Consider the following 15,362-nt stretch of genomic DNA (forward strand, 5'->3'; position numbering starts at 1 on the left):
CACATCTCTTAAAGGGGTACTCCTGGCAAAATGTATTTTTTAATATGTTATTACATAAAGAAAGTCAGACAAATCCCTAATATACACTAATTATGGGAAATGTACATATAGATCTATTTCCCTCAATTTAGTAGGTCAGGCAGGCTCACTTCCTCGTAAAAAACATGACGTCACGTCTCAAGTTTAGGGTCCAGCAGGGGGCGCATGTAAAAGTATAGAATTAGAATAGATGTCTATTCTCCCTCCCTCCCTGCACTGGTTATGTCCCCCCTCCCTCTGTCGCATCCCCCTGCCCGGTCCTATTACAGCTGCTGCAGCGGGGTGAGCGCTCCTTATCTGATGCTCACCTCAACTAGCCGCCCCTCATCTGAGCCAGTCTCCCCCCTGCCCGGTCCTGTGCATGAACGCTCACCCGCCGCCCGGTCCCGGCGGGATAAGCATGCACCTCCTCACAAGCTGCTGCACCTTCTCCAAAGCAGCTTGCTTCATGTGAGCCCGCCTGCCCCCTGCACCTTAGCACTCTCCCCGCCACCCGGTCCCTTGAACGAGCAATCACCCACCACTCGGTCCCTTGAACAAGCACTCGCCCGGGGTGAGCGCTCCTGCACCTTCTCACAAGCAGCTTAGGAGAAGGTGCAGGAGTACTCACCACACTGGGACCGGGCGGAGGGGTGAATGCTGAGGAGCAGGGGGGAGACGGGCTGACATGAAGCAAGCTGCTTTGGAGAAGGTGCAGCTGCTTGTGAGAAGGTGCAGGAGCGCTCACCTCGCCAGGACCGGGCAGCGGGTGAGCACTCGTTCAAGGGACCAGGCGGCGGGGAGAGCGCTGAGGCGCAGGGGGCAGACGGGCTGACATGAAGCAAGCTGCTTTGGAAAAGTTGCAGCCGCTTGTGAGGAGGTGCATGAGCACTTATCCTGCCAGGACCAGGCGGCGGGTGAGCGCTCGTACACGGGACCAGGCAGGTGGGAGACTGGCTCAGATAAGGGGCGACTAGTTGGGGTGAGCATCAGATAAGGAGCGCTCATCCCACTGCAGCAGCTGTAATAGGACCGGGCAGGGGGGTGGTACAGAGGGAGGGGGGACAGGGGGACATAACCAGTGCAGGGAGGGAGGGAGAATAGACATCTATTCTAATTCTATACTTTTACATGCGCCCCCTGCTGGACCCTAAACTTGAGACGTGACGTCACGTTTATTTTTTTTAAGAAGTGAGCCTGCCTGACCTAAAGTGAAGGAAATAGCACTATATGTGCATTTCCCATAATTAGTGTATATTAGGGATTTGTCTAACTTTCTTTATGTAATAACATATTTAAAAATACATTTTGCCCGGAGTACCCCTTTAAAACATTAGGCATACATTCAACTGTCTCCAAGCCAGAAAATAAAATGTGTTCATGCATGGAGATTTCCTGTCTATACCATGATAACGCTGTCAGACACCTCTCCACTTTTTTCACACCTTTGCTAAAGTGGCAAGAGGAGACAAAAGTAGCACATTTTATCCCATATATATCATGTTTTTACACCACAAAGGTGGCATAAATTGATTGATTTCCTCCTTTGTGACTAGCAAATGTGATGTAATTTATGGTGCATTTACACAGAGAGATTTATCTGACAGATTTTTGAAGCCAAAGTCAGGAATGGATTTGTAAAGAGGAGAAATCTCAGTCTTTCCTTTATGACCTGTTCTCTGTTTATAGTCTGTCCCTGGCTTTGGCTTAAAAAATCTGTCAGATAAATCTCTCTGTGTAAACGCACCATAAGGGTCTTTTTACACGGCCTGATGTGGGCCTATGTACTGATGCACTCACTTGCAGACATGATAAATTGTGCGGCCGGGCTACACAAACAGTTGCTGTATTATTTGTGTGGCCATTAACATTCATTGTTATCAGCCACACATCTGTTTACCCTGAGAGATTTGTGGCTGATAACAATAACTTTTACTTCTGGTCATATGATCCATACACCTGATGAGCGGGCATTTGCGTGCTTGTCTGCTGATCTCTGACACTTTAGAGGGGCTGATTAGTGAGTGATTAAGCGTTCCTATGAACACCCATTGCCAATAACTGGCCCACGTAAAAGGGCCTTAAGGGGAAACTGACAGCACCGATATGCATACAGTATATGCATGCTGCCTGTTTCTAGTTACCTATTGTGTGAGTAGTGTGTCACTACTTTTAAATTTCTCATCCAGCTGCTGGGGTAGTACACGCCCACTTGTCCAAGGAAAAAACTGAGCTTCTACATGGGTGAGTGCCTGAGTATTCTGTTTTCTTCTATCAACATTGTTCATACTTGTCTGTTCGTCTGAGCACCACGGATATAGCTGGGTTACCATTTACACTTTCAGCAGCTGCAGTACCGTGTCTCAACGGTGCCGACCGCACTCTCCCCTCCCTTATTATGTTTGCAAAAAATGCTTTTTTAGGGTACAAACCCACACACCGTATACACAGCAGATACGCAACAAATACGCAGCAAATATGCAGCAGATTTGTTGGTACAGATTTGATGCTGTGTTCAGTTATTTAGATCTAATCTGCTGCGTTTTTGCTGCGTGTTTGCTGCGTATTTGCTGCGTATCGCAGCAGTAAATACGCTGCATATACGGTGTGTGGGTTTATACCCTTAAGGAGAAGTCTGGAAGGAACATAATAAACTTGCATTTCTCACCTGTCCCTGTGGCTCTCCAGTGCTGGGTCACCACTCTGGCATCTTTTCTGAGCCAACATCATGACATGGTTGACGGACTGCCCGCTCAGCCAGTCAATGACTGGGTCAGGACACCTCTCCAGTCAAAGATTGACTGTGCAGTCTATCCACAGGGTCAGCATTTCCCCCCAAGTCGTGCTGTCACCAGGACTTGGGAGGGGGAAATGCCTACTGGCAGGGGTCCCGGGGCCTCCCGCTGCTTCTTGGGCATGTGAAAAGGTAAGTAGTGTTTGGTTATTATGTTCCCCCCTTCCCTTGCCAGCTACCAGTTCTTTATTTTTTTTTATTTTTTTATGGACGGACTTCTCCTTTAAATCACTGCAACAATGTCAGAGAGGCGGGTCTGTGAGACTTTCTGCGCCTGCCCCGCTCACTGGCCTCCATCGCAAGGCTGCCCCCACCTCCTTCACAATGACTGACAGCTGGCTCATCTTTGTCTACATTATAATCCAATAACAAGAAAAAGGATATGCTTAATCAAAGGGTATTTATTTAGGTGACACCTTCACCAATATATACAAATATTTACAAAAAGGTTCAGTTTTAAGCAATAATGCACGTTGTTGTGCCGTTCTTTCCCTATGTCGGGGATCGTCCAGTACAGTCCAGAACCAGTAGTGGTCTATTTAAGCTGTAACCAGAAGCTACTCCACACCGTGATGGTAATGCCAGTAAGTTACTCTATCTATGTAACCGAATGAGTATGGCAGTAAGCCCAACCAGTCACGTATTGAGTGGTGTAAGTCCAGAAAGTCATAACATATGCCTCGCCCAAAGCGTTTCAGTCACTAGTGATCGTGACCTCATCAGGGGCGTCGAGGCTATCAATAATTTTGACAGTGCAAGTCAATTCATTAAACACATATCAAGGGAGAACTGTTTGTAATATCAGGACACAGCAGTATGGCTACTCACTATACCGTGATCAGAGGCAGTAGGAGGGAAGGTCTTCAGTGGCAGTGGCTACAATAGACCCTGTGGAAAATGAATATGTGGCTATCATTATAAATGTGCTCTTGCCACCTTGGAATATGAGATTAAAGGATCAATATACTCACAGTTATCCCTCTATGCTACTGTGTTTTAGTGAGTGCCCAAAATCCCTCCGGGTATCTATCCGAAGGGAAAAATTGCCGTACAGTAGTAAGTACCCCATAATAAGTACCCCACAAGCATGATAATTGCATAGTTGCATGGTTACATGATAGCAGAGTATGTCGGGAACTTACATGGTTGTCCTGTGTCAGTGTGAAGTTATCCTCCCGCGGTCCTGCAGTGGCAGATAGACGGGAGTGCTCGCGGCCGTGCGCTCAAGTTTAAGGGCCGCGCGGTCACGGCGCGTCTGACGTCATCGGGCCGTTTGGGAGCGCGCCAAGCCGCCGCTCCTCCCCGTGCACGCCTATCGGGGAGTGGTCACTCTATGTTAGTAAACACAGTCGTGATGCGTCTGGAAGTCAGCGCTCCCGCGTGCCCGAGATAGATGCAATACACAGGAGTATTGTGATCCTGTGCTGCATGTAAACGGGTACTTATGTGGTCTAGATTTATTGATGACATCTTTATTTTGTGGTCAGGCTCCAAAACTGACTTTGACGACTTCATGATATCTCTGAACAGGAACCACATTGGCCTAGCATTCACATATGAAACCCAAACTGAATCTATTACATTCCTGGATGTTAGGGTCTCGAAGACAGAACGGGGGTACCTTGAAACCACCATTTATAGAAAAGATACAGCCACGAACAGTCTCCTCAGGTGGGAGAGTTGTCACCCGACCCCTTTAAAACGGGGGATACCTAAGGGCCAATATCTTCGCCTGAGAAGAAACTGTTCGAATGAAACTGACTTTTTTACTCAAGCTAGGGACTTGAGACACAGGTTTAGAATGAGAGGTTACCCAGACCACACATTGAGATCAGCTTTCCAAATAGCCAAGAACAAAGAGAGGGGGGATCTCCTCACCCCAAAACCTAAATCTAATATAAGGGAACCCATTCGCATCATAGGTACATTTGATGCGGAAGCCCAACAAGTGAGGGAAATCATACACAAATCACCCTTGACCCAGAAATTAGGGAGGTCATAGGTGACCACCCCCAGATCACATATAGAAAAGGACGTAGTATAGGGGATACTGTCACAACGAGTCATTTAACATCTCCCATGACACCACACACATGGCTGGACACCAAACCTTTACCCATGGGTTGTCATAAATGTGGACATTGTAAGGCCTGCTCCTTTGTGATGAAAACAAGGGTCTTCACTAGTTCCACAACTGGGGTAACATATCAAATCAAAAACTTTATAAACTGTAGCACTACGATGGTGATTTATCTAGCCATTTGCACCTGCTCGATGCAATATGTGGGGAAAACATTACGACCATGGCGCAGAAGAATTCTAGAACACATCGGCGACATTAGGAACCAAAGGGATACCCCATTGGCAACACATGTAGTGAAGTGCCATGGAGGGGACCCCACATGCATCAGATTCATAGCCATAGACAGTTTAAAATCATCCCCTAGAGGGGGGGACATGGACAAATTATTGTTGCAACGGGAAACGAGATGGATATACACACTCCAGACTTTAGCTCCAAAAGGGCTAAATGAATTACTTAACTTTGCATGCTTCATATAAAACTATTCCCTTGCACCCCAAAACCCCAAACCCCCCCCCCTCCCTCCCCTTACATACACACACACACACACACACACACACACAGACCACCTCATACTACCAGCTGAGGATAGGCAGTCAGGGTAGGGCCTAGTGTACCCTCCGGGAGCTAGTGGAGCTGGCCCCCTTGTATAACTTGATAGAGTATTCTAGGGCACATCAGGTTAGGTTCCTGTGTGGGACCACCCTTTTTAGGGCAACCACCCCACCTAGACCATAGGGACCCTAACCTAGGGTATACTAGGGAATGATAGAGCCCCTTCTGGCAACAAGTGCTTTTTATTGGCACTTACTCACTATACTACCCCTTCATCTGTGTGGGGGGGCTGGAAGGGTCCTCACTGTACCATTATACATATTATACATTTACATTTACTTGAATCTTAAACATGTAGCATAATTATTTATGATCATTTATTCCTGTATGATATCGGCACATTATCCCATCCTTGCTTTGCTTTTTAAACACATGACCTTATACAATATAGGTCTCTGCACTAACACCTGCCCAATATTGCCAGTTTATACCCTCCAGAAGCCGTTTACATGCAGCACAGGATCACAATACTCCTGTGTATTGCATCTATCTCGGGCACGCGGGAGCGCTGACTTCCAGACGCATCACGACTGTGTTTACTAACATAGAGTGACCACTCCCCGATAGGCATGCACGGGGAGGAGCGGCGGCTTGGCGCGCTCCCAAACGGCCCGATGACGTCAGACGCGCCGTGACCGCGCGGCCCTTAAACTTGAGCGCACGGCCGCGAGCACTCCCGTCTATCTGCCACTGCAGGACCGCGGGAGGATAACTTCACACTGACACAGGACAACCATGTAAGTTCCCGACATACTCTGCTATCATGTAACCATGCAACTATGCAATTATCATGCTTGTGGGGTACTTATTATGGGGTACTTACTACTGTACGGCAATTTTTCCCTTCGGATAGATACCCGGAGGGATTTTGGGCACTCACTAAAACACAGTAGCATAGAGGGATAACTGTGAGTATATTGATCCTTTAATCTCATATTCCAAGGTGGCAAGAGCACATTTATAATGATAGCCACATATTCATTTTCCACAGGGTCTATTGTAGCCACTGCCACTGAAGACCTTCCCTCCTACTGCCTCTGATCACGGTATAGTGAGTAGCCATACTGCTGTGTCCTGATATTACAAACAGTTCTCCCTTGATATGTGTTTAATGAATTGACTTGCACTGTCAAAATTATTGATAGCCTCGACGCCCCTGATGAGGTCACGATCACTAGTGACTGAAACGCGTTGGACGAGGCATATGTTATGACTTTCTGGACTTACACCACTCAATACGTGACTGGTTGGGCTTACTGCCATACTCATTCGGTTACATAGATAGAGTAACTTACTGGCATTACCATCACGGTGTGGAGTAGCTTCTGGTTACAGCTTAAATAGACCACTACTGGTTCTGGACTGTACTGGACGATCCCCGACATAGGGAAAGAACGGCACAACAACGTGCATTATTGCTTAAAACTGAACCTTTTTGTAAATATTTGTATATATTGGTGAAGGTGTCACCTAAATAAATACCCTTTGATTAAGCATATCCTTTTTCTTGTTATTGTTAGTTATATTGCTAAGGATTATTTGGACTATTGAGTACCTAGTGTTACTGACAACACTAAACTATACATGTTTTCTACATTATAATCCCGATGAGTCAGCTGTCAATCATTTTGGAGAAGGCGGGGTGAGTCTGAACATGGAGTGACAAAACACAGCAATCGCTGAGCTCAGGGATCTGTGGAGCCTCAGTTACGAGTTTTAAAACACGGGAATAGCCAGATATTCCTCCAGGGGAGGGAAGCCTATTGCCAAGGGAGTGCCTCCCAGTGGGGAGATCACCAAACCACCCTGATACTTAGTCACTTAAAGGGGTAGTCCAGCAAAAAAAAAAATTTTTCAAATCAACTGGTGCCATAAAGTGCCAGAGATTTGTAATTCACTTCTATTAAAAAATCTTAAGTCTTCCAGTACTTATCAGCTGCTGTGTGTCCAGCAGGAAGTGGTGTTTTCTTTCCTGTCTGACCCAGTGCTCTCTGTTGCCTCCTGTGTCCATGTCAGGAACTGTCCAAAGCAGGAGCAAATCCCCATAGAAAACCTCTGGAAATAATACAACTTCCTGTTGGGCATACAGCAGCTGATAAGTACTGGAAGGCTTGAGATTTTTTAATAGAAGTAAATTACAAATCTCTGGCACTTCATGGTAGCAGTTGATTTGAAAGAAATTTTTTTTTGGGTGGACTACCCCTTTAAGTCCCACTTGGTTGCGAGTATTGGAACATAAATAGGGAAATAGCAGGGCGGGCCCCTCTTTTGCAAATTGAACATGGAGGGGAGTCCTGTGAGCGAGGAGGGTGCAGATAGTGTCACAGACCCACCACTGTGACACTGTCACAGGGATTTAAACAGCATTTTTGATGTAGCATGTTTGCAAAAAATGCTGTTTAAATCCCAGCAAACAGTGTCAAAGTGGTGGTTCTGTGACATTGTCTGTGTCCTCCCCACTCACTGACCTCCACTCCGTGTCCACGCTAACCCCACCACCTCCTCTAGAATGATTGACAGCCGACTAATTGGCATTATATTGTAGCCAAAGATGAGCCAGCTGTAGAGATGAGCGAACCTCGAGCATGCTCAATTCCATCCGAACCCGAACTTTCGGCATTTGATTAGCGGTGGCTGCTGAAGTTAGATAAAGCCCTAAGGCTATATGGAAAACATGGATATAGTCATTGGCTTTTTCCATGTTTTCCAGACAACTTTAGAGCTTTATCCAAGTTCAGCAGCCCCGGCTAATCAAATGCCAAACGTTCAGGTTCGGATGGACTCTAACCCGAACCCGGTTCGCTCATCTCTACTGACTACTATATAAAAGACTATTGGGGTGGGCTAGCTACTATATAAGGGACTATTGGGGAGGGTTGGCTTCTACATAAGACTATTTTGAGGGCTAGCTACTATATAAGACACTATTGGGCAGGCTGGTTACTATATTGGGCACTTAGGAGGGCTGGCTACTGTATAAGACACTATTGGGAGGGCTGGCTACTGTATAAGACACTATTGGGAGGGCTGGCTACTATATTGGGCACATATTAGGGCTGGCTACTATGTAGGTCTCTAATAGTAGGCCTGGCTAGTATGTGGGGCACTATTTGGGGTGGCTACTACATGGGGCACAATTATGGGATTACCTACTGCTTGAGGGATATAATGGGTAACTTTCATGTGGGGAAAATTACTTTAAGATAGGCAGTGCCAGGAACGTCGGACACTGCTCTGACAGTGCCAGAAACGCTGCATGCACTCTTCATTAAATATTTTTTATTTTGGCCCACTGTGTATTTGAGTTTGACACCCCTGGTCTACACCTTGGTCTCTCTTGAGGACTCTGGGGCGTCTCAATAAATTTATTTGATTGAGAAAAGGGCTCTGAAAGAATTATCACAAAAAAATAGGGTTATGATAAAACAGGAGTATTGCTATACAATGGGAAGGACAATATAGAAGAAAAGAACCACATCTTAGCAGATAAAGAATATTACAACCTACTAAAGCATGACCCAATCCATGAATTTAGTGATGGACTCTAAGTACTGCTGGATAGTGGTCTCTCCATGGGGATCATTAATAAACAAGAAAAAGATTATGTTTGCATCACTGAATCCTCCCTGGCACTGTTCTATTACTTACCCAAGTTGCATAAAAATCTGTCTAAATCTCCAGGGAGACCAATTACCTTGAATTAATTCTTTCACACGCAACCTTTCCCACTACATTGATACACATTTATAGAAAACATGTCACTGATCTGATGTCATACATAAAAATACCACTGAATTTATACAGCTGTAATAAAAATCCTGTAACATGTGAGATGTCAGTCCAGCTGGAAATTATTAGGGACTGGTTAACATAGCTTTTCAAATGTGTGGCTCCACCCCTGTGACTCTGTATCCATACTTTGCATGTGGGATTTAGTATGTTCAGCATCAAAAATTAGATATTGAGATATAGTCCTAAACAGTATGCGTCTCTTCAATTTGCATCAAAATGGATAATAGTAAATGTACTAGTCAAGTAAAATACAGGCAGGCCAGAAACATAGATAGATATTTAGAGATATGTGTATTTTAGTCCCTAATGTACCTTTTGGCACTATGCGGCTTGAGTTAACATGGTTGTTCAGAGGCAGGTCCATAATGTTCCACTCCAGCTGAGGAAGCTCAGGAATCCACCTGGGGACTGTTTAAGACTTCAGAGCTTTTCCAGATTGTTTATGTGCACAATATTGCCTAGCAGTATTTTACAGTGGATTGATGAATAAATAGTGCAAATGTAGTGTGCATTCACCTTGCCGAGTTGTGCTAAGACTAGACACAACTCTGCTGTTCGCTTGTTAAAAACACAGCAGCTTCTCTTAAGGGGGCATCCCAACCAACCAACCAACCAACGTTAGCGGATAAATACAGAATCCAGCATCAGGTCTTCCCCAGGACAGACAGGTCCTCCAAACAAAACCTAAGGCTTAAGTAGCAAAGGTGCATGTGTCTATGTGAGGTCCACTATACACTTGGTTAAACGAGCCGAAACGCATTGCCTAATAATAAAAATTGATTTTGCTATTACCTGTGGATTCTACGAATGCAAGAATCCGCACCAAGTGTATAGCGGACCTCACAGACTGACACATGCACCTGCGCTACATAAGCCTTAGGGGTTTTTTTTGGATGATCTGTCGTTTCTGGGGCAGACCTAATGCTGGAATCTAAGAGGTTTGACAGAGGGGCTTTTTCTGTCTCACAATTGCTCCACTTAGCTTTCTCATAGGGCCCTAAGGCATGGAATATTAATACTGAATACTGAGACAAAAGAAAATGCTCCACAAGTTGCCGTTTAACTTTAAAGGTATTTGTCCGGCCCATACTAGGTACAGAGCTGCAGATACAGGCAGATAGGTGGTAGGGAGATAAAACAAGTGATGCTTTTGTCTTTGCTGATGGCCATTAGCAAAGTTATAAAATTGCATTTTTCCTCAGAAGCTGAAGTGCCACAGCTATCTGCAGCTCTACGTGGTAGAGACCTGACAGTTTCCAGACATGCTGAATGTTTAATACCTCTGACATAGGGTCCACAGATTATTTGCCAAAGATTTGAAGCCAAAGCCAGGAACAGACTATAAATAGGGAACAGGTCATAAAGGAAAGCCTGAGATTTCTACTCTTTTCAAATCCATTCCTGGCTTTGGCTTCAGATCTTTGGCAGATAATCTTTTAGATAATCTTTCTGTGTAAATAGACCATTAGATGTAATTGCTATTACCTTAGAAATTTTAAGCATGCCACCATAGAGTTCCAGTAGATGTTCCATGAAATGGGATATTGTAATTTATCACTAAAAAGGCAACATGCAATATGAAAAACACGCACTTCTAAACTCCAAACATCCAAGATGAAAATGAAGGAAGACAACATTGTCTACATAATCAAAACCTTTGATAAAAGACGTAATTCAGTGATGAAAGATGAAAGAGGTTTCCCAAAAATGTCTGCCAGAGCAGTTAGGTGTGCATCTGACTGTCTGCCAGAGCGCCCCCTAGCTGGCCAGGAGTGATGCACCCTGTGAAACCGCACAGGTCGCACACCCCAAAGGCCGGCCCTGCCAATACCTGAATAGAGTTTTCTGCTTTAATGTATTTATAGCTTAATAATCTCTATTTCCTGCTTTATTGTATTTATAGCTTAATAATCTCTATTTTCTGCTTTAATGTATTTATAGCTTAATAATCTCTATTTGCTTTATTTCATCATATTTAGTAAAAAGGTGTCCATGATCACAGTCACAAGTGCAGTACCTTCTGAAGTCTATCCCTGGAATTATATTACATATCTACGGCTTGCACCTTGGCCACCTTGGTGTGTATTAATACCATGGACAGGATCCAGGTTTGTCCACTGTAAGGCGATGCCTTTACTATGGGCTCTCAGATGTGGGCCAGTTGAACTCCATGTCCCGTTTTCATGGAAAGGGAAAACCAGAGCAGAGCTCCCCCTTACCACAAACACCACAATACTGGCAAACATGACTAGGGAACCTAAGGAACCAGTGACCTAAGGAATATGCCACCTTTATCTTTTAGAATTTGGGTAGATGGACAACCCCTGGAATCTTCTGTCCTAGAAAAAGGGTGTAGTGGTAAAAAAAAAAAAAAAAAGATGCGGCACCCTTTTCTTGTTGCATTCTCATACTAACCTACCCTGACATCATGGTTTTACACTGCATGGTTTTCAGTGCAGACGTATTGAGCACGTATTTGGTCCTGTCTCCATTTGGCAATCCAAATTAAACTGGGTGTTTGGTCCCACAGATCAGGGTGGCACTTTTGCTTTAATCAGCCATTGGCCATGCATCCCCTATTATGGCCAACAGCTAATTCTTTTTGACAGATCAAACTTGCCTAGTCAGCTGTACAAGAGGAAGGGGCTGCTGAACTTGGATAAAGCCCTAAGGCTATGTGGAAATCATGGATATAGTCATTGGCTGTATCCATGTTTTCCAGACAATCTTAGAGCTTTATCCAAGTTCAGCAGCCCCAGCTAATCAAATACCGAACGTTCGGGTTCGGATCGACTCGAACCCGATCCCGGTTCGCTCATCTCTAGTCCCATGCTAAGAGATCCCTGTTTCATCATCTTGGCCTTGTGTACTAGCTATAGGTTTTTGCTATAGACACTGATTTGTGTTTATGCCATACGTTTTGTAATGTGGTCAATGAAAATAAAGGTCCTTCATGAATAGTAATTATGCATGCATTAACCCTCGACATAACTTGGCTGTAGCCCTGTTATTTACGGTCCAATCATGATGCATCTCTCTTAAGCAACACATTCCTGGCCATTATGTATTGATCTTCCCTTGGTTCAGGCCTGTCAATGCATTCTGAATTATTGTAGACCAGTTCAATATCTTGCTGCATTATGGGTACCTGTAAAAGGTTTTTTTCATTATTATTTGTTATTGCTAGGAAAATCCACAGCATTAAATCATGCACTTTCCATGAGTCTGTTTATCAAAAATTATTTCCAGTTTTGCATTTGCATTCTGTATTTGCATCAAGGTTACTTCCAGGTTCAGCATTTGCTCATTACAAAGCTTTTCACTTTTAAGGCTCTTTCAGACAAGTGCGCAGTGGGCTTTTAATATTTCACTTATGCATTTCAGATGGATAGCGTTTAAATCCTCTTTCACATTTCAACAAATGGGTTTTTTGGATAAAAGGGCAACCTATTCAAATTACCAACATATCCTAAAATAGATTTGTATACAACAGAGCCATAGCAAATATGTGTATTTTATACAATGTTTAATGTAGAACTGGAAGACAAAGTTTTCTGGTATCTATTAAAGGGGAACTATCAGTAGGTTAAACAAATGTAACCTGTTGATAGCTCCCTATTGTTTACGAGGTGCTGAGGATAAAGGTGTATCTCTTACTTGCATCCTCCACACTGTTTCCGTGCAGTTTTTATGTAGTCTTCTGTCCCGTAAGGCCGTTTGGAGCACTGCCTGCCCCCAGAGCAGGCAACGATCAAACAACTAACGAAAATGTATTTGTATGTGGTTTATCGTATCTTTTGAGCTGACCATAAAATGATTATTAATCATTCGCAAATCTTCTAGTGTATGTACACATCGTTCGTTATTATGATCATTACGTACATAAACTAACATAATTGCGATTGGAACTAACAATTATCATTCCATGTATCATGGTAAATGATTTCAGTTTGTTCCCAAAAGCCGTCATTTGCAATTGTTCATTGTTAATCATTGGAAATGAAAAATTTGTCTAATAGGACCCTAAGTTATATAATGAATGTACTTCATGCACCTACCAGTGGTATACCTTAGCCGCTCTGTGTGTTTGTGCTGTCTGCAGGGTTGGACTGTGCATCTAGTAGTTCAGGCAAATGTCAGAGGGGCCACTGTGCTGAGTGGGCTGGTCTCCTCTCCTGCTGCACCTTTGTTAGTGTGTAGTGCAGACAGAAAAACAACCATTGCGCTGTATCCAGCCAGCCCAATTTTTCCTCTCTACAGGTACCCAGCAGACCCCCGCCTCCTCATGGGGGATAATTACAGGAGGATTTTTCAATCTACAATCGGGGGTTGTAAGTGGAGGGGCTAAATGTAATACATTTTCAGGTACATGATGTTTTTTCAAAAAGCAACATGCTGTGAGACTGGTGTAGGCGTTTATTTCCTATTGATATGTCTGTGCATGCTGCTACATTCTGGAGAAAAAAAAAATCATTAAAAACTGCTGAAAAATACCACCCAAAAAAAAAATTTGTAAAAAAATTAAAGGGGCACTCTGGCACTTAAAAACTTTAGTGCTGTCCTTATATAAAACATAATAAAGATCTTATTCCTACCTCTTCTCGCTCCCCCAGTGTCCTCCTGTGGTGTCTCTGAGTCGCGTGCTGAACGTTGCCACAGTCACTTCCAGGAGGGACTCATCTTAGCAATGACAGCCTGCTGAGCGGGCTGTCACTGCTGGGATGAGTTCCTCCTGGAAGTGGCGGTAGATGCATTCAGCAGAGGACTCACAGGCATCACAGCAGGACACCAGAGAAGCGTGGAGAGGTAAGCATAAGATGTTTATAATGTTTTATATATGGAAAGCTGCCATTTTAGAAAGCAAGAAAAAACAAATTCAGTGCAGACTTCCAAAAATCCGAATCCGACCAGACTCGGATATTTGAAAAAATCCGAACCGGCTCCCATACCCGCCGAACCGGTTCGCTCATCTCTAGTAGCAATACCCAGCCTCTAAAAATAATAACTGAATATAAAATTAAAGCGTAACTGTCATGTTTTTTTTTATTGCAGAAATCCGTAGTATAAGCGTTTTTAAGAAACTCTGTAATAGGTTTTATCAGCCAAAAAAGCCTCCTTCTGTACTCTCCCAGCCTCCCCCCCTGACTTCTTATCTGTGCATTATCAGGCAAATCCGTCTTCATTACAGAGAAGCCAGTGAAGACGGGCTCTGCTCTCTCCATTGTAAGCCTATGAAGGGGGGAGGGGCTGAGGGAGATGAGGGAGCAGGAAGAGGTGACATGAAGGTCAGCTGTTTGTAGACTCTCTGGGCACCTAAAACGCAGGATTCAGGTTTCAGAAAGGTCAGTGCTTATCTATGAACTTACTGAGAGAAGATTGCAGGGTGTTGTGCTTTGCAGAAATCCTCCGTGCTCAGTCACTCCTAACAGCCCCTCCCCTCTCCATAGCCACATAATGGACAGAGAAATCCTGCTTCTTTTGCAGTGAGGGTGGGGGCTGGGAGGTTGCTTTTTTAGTCCACAAGTTAACTCTTTCAGTACATAAAACCTATTACAGAGTTTCTTAAAATCGCTTGAACTGTTGATATTTAATGTTTTCAAAAAAATGACCCTGAAATGACGGTTATGCTTTAAATTACCATATCAGAAGGTATAGTAAATGGTATTTCAGAAGCTCTAACACAAATGTGCAATCTTGAACCAATCAATCTATACTATAAGGTCACCTTAGCATGGCCATTTACATGCAGAAATTTTTCATACCCGAAGCAAACAATATACTATAATTTTTTGCCATTTCCTTATACAAGCACGATCCTGTCTGTATGTGTACTGTAAATAGAAGCCAAAACAAAATTGTTATAAACATTCCAACTGAGTTGTGCTGTGCATATAAAAAGGAGAATGTGTTAGTAAAGAGCAACGATAGTTCTAAGACTACACAGATCTTGAGTATCAACCGAGAAAACAGTATATTGCAGAATAAATAATGAAGGAAATAATAGAATGGGAAGACTGAATGGACCAGGTGGCCTTTTCTGCTGACAAACCTCTAAGCTTC

The 15,362-nt window shown here is 43.9% G+C and overlaps 1 protein-coding gene across 1 annotated transcript in view; it reads right to left on the reverse strand.

Moving 5' to 3' along the window:
• LINGO1 (leucine rich repeat and Ig domain containing 1) overlaps positions 1–15,362 on the reverse strand; it is a 312,997-nt gene that overhangs the window by 280,071 nt on the left and 17,564 nt on the right. The window lies entirely within an intron of this gene.

The sequence above is a fragment of the Dendropsophus ebraccatus genome, chromosome 1 (genome assembly GCF_027789765.1).
Source record: "Dendropsophus ebraccatus isolate aDenEbr1 chromosome 1, aDenEbr1.pat, whole genome shotgun sequence".
Lineage (NCBI taxonomy): Eukaryota > Metazoa > Chordata > Amphibia > Anura > Hylidae > Dendropsophus > Dendropsophus ebraccatus.